Source organism: Lycium barbarum, chromosome 5, assembly GCF_019175385.1.
Source record: "Lycium barbarum isolate Lr01 chromosome 5, ASM1917538v2, whole genome shotgun sequence".
NCBI lineage: Eukaryota > Viridiplantae > Streptophyta > Magnoliopsida > Solanales > Solanaceae > Lycium > Lycium barbarum.
In genome coordinates this window covers 4,688,597-4,696,198 of record NC_083341.1, presented here as the reverse complement: position 1 = coordinate 4,696,198, position 7,602 = coordinate 4,688,597, and positions in this window count along the sequence as shown.

Sequence of the window (7,602 nt, the reverse complement as noted above, 5' to 3'; positions counted from 1 at the left end):
TCTTGGTCCAGTCCTCTTAGATTGCAAGAAGATTTCTTTGTAAACTCTTGATGTTGTTCTTGAGTACAATCTTGTGGGTATATTTCCTACGCATATACCACCAATCCTTTTCTCAATTTTTGACTTAACCACTAGGCCAAAGAAACTTGTTGATTTTCATTTTAATTATTTTACTCTTATTTCTACTATTAATAAGTGGAGCTTTGGTGAACGATGAATGGCACTTTAGTAATTAATATGTTTTTCATGGGCATTACGTTAACTGATCCAACTCACTTTAGGTTCCAATTTTTGGGCTCTCTTCTTTGTCTTTTCTTCTTAATTTTACATCCTCCATTGATGATCTTTGTTGCATCGCCGCAGACTTTCAAGAAGGAACTGGATTCTTCAATTGTTATTCTAGGATTTCCTATGGCTTTGATTAATTTTCTTAAAATTGATTATGCGCATGCATATACTCTATTGACCTTTTTGTGTCAAATTGTGCAAACATCAGTGGGTATCCAGAAGAACTCATTCGAAGTGCCTAAAGCCTCTGAAATAAAATCTGCAAAAAGATTAGTATTCAATTGTCTTTCACAACTTACTTTTGTTCTGCATAAGAGTTGGAAAAGTGAGTTACTTTGGACTTTCTTAAACAGTAGAAACAAGATAGTTTGGGTCACCTGAAAATAATCCATTTGAGGATGATGTGAATGATTGTAAATATGGCACTGGTTAAATTTAGCAAAGCTAAATTAACCAGTTCAATTGAATTGATTTTTCCTGGATTTTAGTTGATATGGTCTCTTGAAGAGACTAATTGGTAAAAATTATGCTCTCTTGGTAAAAATGTTAAGACTGGCGTTTAATATCAGACATAGGTGGACACAAAAGTTCTGAATCTGAGACTACAACATGTACATGAGATATAATGTTCAGTCAAGAATTGTTGATGGAGAGGTATTTTTAATTAAAATCTAGCAAGAAATGCCTGACATGAGTGACATACTTTGAATTTAAATTCTTGCACTCTGGCCTTCGATGTTGGGTCTTTACTACTTCTGAATCGGAGTACCTTACCAGTCCCAATGTTTAAGTATTCTAGAGGATGTTTGTCCATATAGCTTACATGATGGCTCGCCGGAGACACACGTCCGCTCCAATTCTCCTCGCCCCAGTGAGACCCATCCCGGTCAGCTACCAGCCACCACCGCGTCTCCCGAGCAGCCTCATTATCCATTAATGCCTTCTCATGATCTCTCCCTAGAAACAGGTAATGGTATAGAACCACATCAGTTTAAGGATGATCAGTTGAACACCGAAAATTATATTTTGTTATATATATATATATAAATCTTGAATATCCTAAGTGAAATTTTCGACATCACACACGTAGTATTACTTCAGCTAGTGGTGAGGAACACCAACTACCTGCATATCACCACCATTATGGCTTTGGTGGCTTCAGAAGAAACTGATTATAAGAAAAATGACTTCGGTCAAATGGCCATGCTTATGAATGTAGCATTTTATTTGGTTTTATGGACCTTTACTTCTCGTCGCTACCTAAATACTGCTTTAAATTAGTTGATGCAAACTATGTCTATGAAAACTATTTATGATTTATGATTGGTAATTAAGTTGCATGAGTTCAAGTTTTATGCAATAAGAGTTTAATAATTAGTATTATTTTTTTGGTAATTAGTTGCATTCTTCAACTTAAAGAGTATAAGTTTAATATTGCACTGCCGGAGTAAGTTTTGTGCACTAATGGTGCAGGTTTGTGCACAATCTTCAATCTCTATAATGAATGTTAAGACTTTTGAATTGTAATGGACTTTAAATTCTAGCATTCACATTTAAGTTGTTCCACTCATGGGCTAGCTGGTATGAAGATTATGTTTTCTTACTGTTTAATTAAACACCAACAATTCATAATAAAAGAATCCAAAACAAGATTAGAGGTTGATTAATTTTCTTCATAGCTATTACTGATTAAAAAAAGATGAAATGATAATATGAATGCTCCTTAATGCACCATTTGTTTAGAACCATTTGTTTAGAAGTTGTTCTTGATAATGTTGGAAAGTCCATCACTAAACTTCAATGTGGCTATTTTCTACATTGATTTTCATCGCTTAATAAAAATTTGATCCGGCAAATACATAATTGGTGGAAATCAGTTAGTAAGATTTTTTTACTATGTACTCATATTATAGTTGGTAATTTAACAACATTTTCAAATAGTATGACTTTTGCACTAACTATGTGCGTCTAACTTTTGCATTGACTAAATAAACTATGTATATCAATAAGTGTCGATTATTGTAGTTGGTAGTTAGTTGCATTTTTTAAGGAGTTGATAAGTTGTGTGCACTACAATGCAAATTTTGTCCATTGATTGTGTAGGCTTTGTGCACTACAGTGCAAGTTTTGTGCTGTGTTGATTTTCTGTGCTAACCTTAAAATTTTGTAGTAGACATTTCTAGTAAGAAGATCTCTTGTAACATTATTTATACATATCATTTAGTCACCAAATGCTTCATCTAAGCAAAAGAATCAAAAGAAAATTACAAGTTCTTGCCATGGCACCATCATCATCAACAACAAGAGAGATCAAGAAGATGTTGACAATTAGAAAAGCAATAACGAGAAATATTATCCCAAGAAGTCATCGGCATTTTGATCTGAACTTATCATAAACATGGTGAAAGAGGAACGTGCGTCCAACATCCCACTACATCATAGTCAAGAGAGAGGCTATCGTAAAATCATCTAGTACCACAAGAAGCATGCTAGCTGATATAACTGCCTCAGATTAAGAATTCAAGAATTTTAAGAATGAGCATCTGAATGTTGGTATCAATAAACTTTGCAACATATATAGTAGTGTCAATATATTATCTAAAATTAAAGAATTTGGTGGAGATTTATTGTCACGCTATTGCTGACAAAATTAAGAACAAGTGCGTTGAGGTTACTAGAGAGATTTTGGAACTGAAAAATGATTTCACCCCAGAAGAAGAGGCTGAGATAAGGAAGGAAAGTTCTTGTGCCTTTGAAGGTGATGATATTGATCATACCACCAACATGTGTTTCTTCTGATGAGATTTCGTGAATGTCTTTTGATTTTGAATATAAATTATGTTTTAAAAAAAAAAGTAGAACTAGAAATATTATCTGAATTAATGAAGGGTGCCTGATGTATTCCATTCCATAAAAACAATTCTATCATCTATATATGCAATGTATATTTTTGTTTTGTGTTGGTTTGATTGATATTATTTGTACGTATTGACTATATAAAAATTTCGATCATTTATATAGGCTATAGCTATTTTTATCTAATTACCGTTTGAACACCAAAAATAACATGGCTCAAATGGTCTGAAACAACAAATCTCTAAAATCAAAAGATTACCACAATCATGACCAATATTGTTTTATCTGTTCGTTGCCCTATTTGCTCAAGTTTTCCTATATATACTGTTAATTATAGCACTATTAGTTTTTTTTGGTGTAAACAACAAGTTTGAGTTATATTTTCTCTCTAAAGGCTCCTCTTTTTCCCCATTAATTTCTCAATGGCTAGCTCTTCTAGTGTTGGTTATAATTGTTTCTCAAGTGATGTGATGAATGCTCCTAATTGCACCATTTGTTTGGAAGCTGTTATTGATAACGTTGGAATGTCGATAAAATATGTAAATCGAGAAGAGTCAACTATTGTATTGGTAGTTACATTTTTTGAAAGAGTTAATAAGTTTTGTGCATTACGGTGCAGGTTTTGTTCAACAGATGTAATACTAGCCACAATCGTTTTGGAGGGCAAAGTTACTCAATTTCATATAGTATACGGACAAATTTAACTCTTCCCTCCCCCCCCCCCCCCCCCCCTTTTTTTTTTTTTTTTTTTTTTTGAGGGGGGAGGGCTCTTGTGCTGTCATATATATACCCAAACTTTAATATAATTAACTAATTTCACAAGCTTGCCTTAGGAACATGTTTCTTGAACTTTTCTTGAATATAACTAGTATAAGAATTCAGGACCTCTCACTATTACATTATGTCTAGTTAGCCTTTAGAGTTATGCTCAACGTATCTACTAACTATTTAAATACATTTTAGGTTAGAAAGCACAACCCTCTTTTCTAATCATTATTTATTAATTATTTATTTTAGAGAAAGGAGGATATGTTATTTTGCAGTTTGATTTATTTCATCAACCATATGTTAATTTGAATACTTTGCAATTGGAAATAGATGGATTCAGCACTCTACGCAACCATTGCTTGTTGCTCCTCCTCCAATGTATGCTCCCATGATGGTTGATCAAAGGCAGGTCTCTGAAATTTCCTCGTGTCCAAACGTTGGGTCGGGTCCTGTAAATGGAGAAGCATCCACTTCATACGAGCAGGCTCCTTGTCAATGTTATTATTGTCGTCTGTCGACAAGCAAGTCCCGTCAATGAAAATGTATGTTTGAAATATCCATCAAATAAGACATTTTTGAATGGTTATTCTACTTGTGTTTTTAATTATTAGATTAATACTCTGCTCTTTAGCCTTTGGAATTTATCAAATCCTTAAATTACTGGTTCATTCATGCTCTTCTGTTCATCCCATCTAGAATCCTTGATGTGTTTGGCCGAATAAAATAATTTTTCAACTCGCTAGAACTCTCCTATTAAAATTCAGCACAAAAAATAAAAGTCGAGAAAATAGTAGGATACAATTAAAACTAAAACAAATCGTTTCATTCTTTTAAGAAATTTCTACCTAGTCAATAATAAAAAGACATACTATCCAGCAAAATAAAAAAAAGGCAAAAGCTTGGGTTGTCACCAAGTAAAAATATCACCAAGAAGAACCTTAATTTTTGCGAAGACAATGTATAAACTAGCATATATCTTATACATTCTGCTACAATTTTCTTGATTAAAAAAAATATCTTAAGTTTGATAAAATGTTCCAAACAGGTCCTTATTAAATTTATATTTTCCTCTAATATTTAACTACTTTTTATTTAAATTGTATCTTTATTAGGTTTATAAATACATAATCTATGCATATTCTATTATGTTATAAATAAATAATCTATGCATATTCAGATGTTGAAAAACAAACAATTTTAATCATTCACTGTTCAAATCTAGAGACAACATTTTAATCATTTAGATGTGCATTCACAGTCAGACGTCTTAATCTTAATGAAAACAAATGAGGCCTTCATGTATTTTATAACAAAAGTATTTTAGGAGAACATAGACCTCACCTCATTAAAAGGAATAGGCATTGGAGAATCAATGTTCTTGATTATACTGGTATAAAAAATATTATTAATCTAATATATAAATCCTTATAATCATCTCTTCGGACAGTAAAAGATTATGTAAAGATTTATTCAAGATCTCATTTATCAGATCTCATCGTGAAGACACAATGTTTTCTGAAAAATTCTCTGACACTTTTTCAAATGCAAATAAAAATTGGTTGATCGTATATCATTATAAGTTCTATGATTCAAAGTATCCTTTCTTATTTTATCCCTTTGAACTCAGAAGTAATTGAGTTAGGGTTGTATGTAACTACCAACGGTCTAACAAGAGATGGCAGTGATTGACACAAGAACTTCTATAAGTGTTCTGGTCAACAGAGCGACTCTGAGAAAGTATAATTCTCTGCATGACAATAAACAAATCATAACTATAATTTTGTAACCAGTGTGAACAAGTTAATTTTTACCTTCTTAGCAACGGGACCACAGCATAATTTTTTACAAAATTCAAAATTTTGGTCATTGATTTAGAAAAAATATTCATAAATAACACATTTTGTTCTCACTTATTCAAAATATCTAAGAATCTAACGCAGATCACAATCCTAGCAGGTCAATCAATTTTTTTTTTTTTTTTTGGGCTTAATAGTAATGAACCTTGGATTTTCTAAATCTAAAATCAAGATATACTGTTAATCAAGAGATTACCACAATCATGATCAAAACTGTTTTATCTGTTCATTGTCGTATTTGCTCAATTTTCCTATATATGCGGTTCATTATAGCACTCTTAGTTTTTTTGGTGTAAATAACAGGTTTGAGTTATATTTTTTTCTCTAAAGGTTCCTCTCCTTCCCCGTTGATCAATGGCTAGCTCTTCTAGCGTTAGTGATAATTGTTTCTCGAATGATGTGATGAATGCTCCAAATTGCACCATTTGTTTTGAAGCTGTTATTGACAACGTTGGGAGGTCAATAACTAAACTTCAGTGTGGCCATTATTTCCATACGGGTATGTAACATAGATTTGAAATTTTGATATACTTACAGATCTCTAATAGCCCAAAAAAAAAACTATTGTTTTAATTCATTCATGTGTACTTTTTATAGGATTTCTATATATATAAATATATATGTGTGTACTTTGTGTTTATATAGCTAATTGATTATTTAACAATGTGAGAATGCTTGTTATTTAATCATAATTAAGTGATAACATTTATACGCAAACACTGGTATGACATACATATATTGATTTGATGTGAACATCAGATGCGGGTAATTTTTTACCGTTACATGGATGTCATATATCCTGATGAATTTTATTTTGGATCGCGTAGTCCTTTGTTTTGGAGAGGTTGGGGGTGGGGGTGGGGGGGGGGTGGAGGGATCTTGCATAAGTAAAACTTTTCGAGATATAGGATGAACATTTCTTTCTTCATCAACTGGACAATTAGATCGGCAGAAACAAGACTAGTGGAGGTAGATCTAAAGTCTCTCTAGTTATAGGAGGTTTTGAAAAGACAAATACAACTATACGAAATCTTGAAAATTAAATTTTAAGAAACATTTATCTGCTTGAGGTGTGTACGCGGCCTTATCCCTACTTTGTGAAGTAGAGACGTTTCTGATAGACCATCGGCTCTCTTGATATATATATATATCAAAGTAGGTTAGGGAATAACCTCAATCAATACTTTTGACTGTCACCAATGGATGTGGTTCAATAGATAGGGTCAGTCCAGCCATAAGAAGAGGTCTTGGATTCGAGCCTTAGAAATGGAGAAACTCCAGGTAGGGAATGCTTCCTCCTTAAATAAATTTTACACAACACTAATCTAGATAGCATGGTCAATGAATATCGAATATGAGATAGTCAAAAAAATATTTATGTGGTTTCATCATGATTCGAGATGATACTAAATGTTCATTATATAACATGCATGTCTTTGTTTTTCAAACTTGAAATGAAGTTGGTTCTGAACTTCTTTTGTACATGCCCTTCCATTTTATTTATTACTCCTCCCGGATTAAAATAAATATCCACTTAGCCTTTAGCACACCTCTTATGAAGTTACTAATATATTTTTATTATGCAGACTGTATTGGTTCAGAATTCAATAAGAAGGGCGAAATGAAGTGTCCAAACTGCAGGAAAATAGAAAATGGAAAGTGGATGCGTTTTATAGGTTCTGAAAATGAAGATCATGGAGAAGGGGTTAACTTAGGTGATGATAATACTTACTCGACCATCCGTGCACAACTTGAAGAATTGTTTACTGAATCTATTGCGCGTATGAGGTAATATACCTGTACCATTATGTTTCTCGAGAACTTTATTTTATTA